This window comes from Pteropus vampyrus, unplaced genomic scaffold (assembly GCF_000151845.1).
Source record: "Pteropus vampyrus isolate Shadow unplaced genomic scaffold, Pvam_2.0 Scaffold87, whole genome shotgun sequence".
NCBI lineage: Eukaryota > Metazoa > Chordata > Mammalia > Chiroptera > Pteropodidae > Pteropus > Pteropus vampyrus.
Genome location: NW_011888868.1, coordinates 5,848,701 through 5,850,998, shown reverse-complemented (window position 1 = coordinate 5,850,998; position 2,298 = coordinate 5,848,701).

The window sequence follows — 2,298 nt, the reverse complement described above, 5'->3', positions numbered from 1 at the left end:
ATGGGAGCCTGACCCTCTACATAGGGACTCAGTATGTCTCCCATCTCAGTAGGCTTCACCAAGAACTCTGCTTAGACAGCATAGGGGTCTGTGCAATTCCCATACAAGAAGTCTTCCTGAAGATCACAGCCACCCTTCCATGGGTTACGTGGACTGCACGGTTACAGGATTATGGCCAGTGATGGTCTCACTGGCCAACAGGGCTGAATATATGGCAGCCAGTTGCTTCTCTATCAGAGAATACCGTGCTTCTGCACTTTTTCACAATTGGGACTAGAAGCCTATCGGTACCTTCCGGGAACCGTGCTTCTGCCACAAGCCCCATCCAAACCCTGCATCATCCACCTGCACCGTAAGCAGGAATGGGAGGGCTTTATCTACTATACGTAGAGTTTGGGCTTGTGCTACAGCTTGCTTTGTAGCTCTAAAGGCCTCTTCTATCTCAGGGGTCTAATCCCATTGCACTAAACAATGCAGGGGTCTCATCGAGGAGGCCAAATGAGGGATGAATACACTCCAAAAATCCCAGCAGTCCCAAATAGGTTTGGAGCTGCTTCACAGTCTTCCCAAATAGGTTTGGAGCTGCTTCACAGTCTCTGCCTGTATCTTATCAATCAATCACTGCCTCAGGCATTACTTTTGTCTTACCTGACCAGACAACTCCCAAGAATATGATGGGAACCCAGGTCCCTGGACCTTGTCCTCACTGACTTCTTGCAGGCTGATCGCCACTGCTCTAGTTCTGTAAGAGAATCAGAGGTTAGCATTATATCATCAATGTAATGATACAAGTGCACTATGGGAGGTCATTTCCATGTGGCTAAATCTTGAGCCATGAGACTATGGCACAGGGTAGGGCTTAGCAGATAGCCTTGGGGAAGGATGAAGAACGTCCACTGTCACCCTTCCCAAGTGAAGGCAAACTGTTCTTGACTTTCTGGAGCTATGGCAGTTGAGAAAAAGGTATTTGCCAAGTCCACCACATAATAGTAGCGTCCAAGTTCGTGTGACAACTAGTCCATAATGTCTGTGACATTTAGCACGGTAGCATGCAAAGGCAGTATAACCTTATTCAGCTCCCAAGGCTTCAGATCAGCCGGCTCCCCCACCAACTGGCTGCCCCATCCTGATGCTTCATCAGGGAGATAATCGGCCAGCCTTACCTCACTGGTTATGGCTTTCCCGAGAATAAGAATGAATTGCTGATCAGAGCGCAGCTGATTCCACAGTGCCAGCAGCATTTCATTAGGTTGCTGCTCAATCTTTTCTGCAGCGACTCCTGCTGCAAGAAGATCAAACCATATTTGCCTGTGGCTCACTCTCACAGCCAAATGGGCTGGGCACTGCTCAAATGTTTTTTGGCCACCCCTCCATCCATGCACTGGCTGGTCTGGGAGTGCAGCCGGCAGTAGTAGGGTGTGCACTCCTTGCGTTTCACTTCCACTTCCCCCAACCTAGCCATAGCTGAAGTCACCTCATGGATTCACCTATCCATGTAAGGGGCCAGCAGTGCTGCCATGCTCCAAAAGTACTGGCTGGGCCAGAAGTCAAAATCAAGTCCTTCATTTGGATTGTAAATACCTCTTCACTCAGGGCTTGTATGCTGGGCATGAAACACCATCTGTTGCATGCCCATTTCCCAAATTATCTGGACCAGATCTAAGTACGTGATCCATCTGCTCCCCTGGGTTGGCCCACATTGTCCGTTAATTAAGGAGTGATTGCCTGCACCCTGTGCCCTATGTGCCACATTCCGGAGGCACTGCCTGAGGGATGGTATCAATATTGCAGAGGCCAGCTGAGCCATCTCTTCCAGAGATAATTTAGTCCCTTCGGCCCTGTCATCCCACAGCCATAGCAATCACCCCAGAACCGTCTCCTTGGCTCTCTGTCATACTTGTTTCATCAGGTCCTGGAGTTTCGCGGGGGTGTACTGGTTCGAGGTGGTTTGCTTTTTAAGCTGGGGGGTGCCCTCAGCTCCCCGCCCCCTGGCCTCCGCCCCCCAGCCAATGACTGTTCCACTTCAAACTGCTGCCCTATCACTTGGCAACACCTGCTGCAGTGTTGCCAGTGGGCTCCCAGATCAGGACAATGGCGGCGACCCTTCAGGGTCCTGCAACATTTGTTCCACTGATGCCAGCCTCCTTTCCAGCACTTCTTTCTGGAGTTGTAGGTGCTGCACCCACTGAGCCTGATCCTGAACCTCCAGGCTAGCCTGCTGTACCATCACCAGGAACATCCAGGTCACCCAACCTGCTGCCTCCATGTGAACAGTTGGGACATTCAGCTCAACAACTC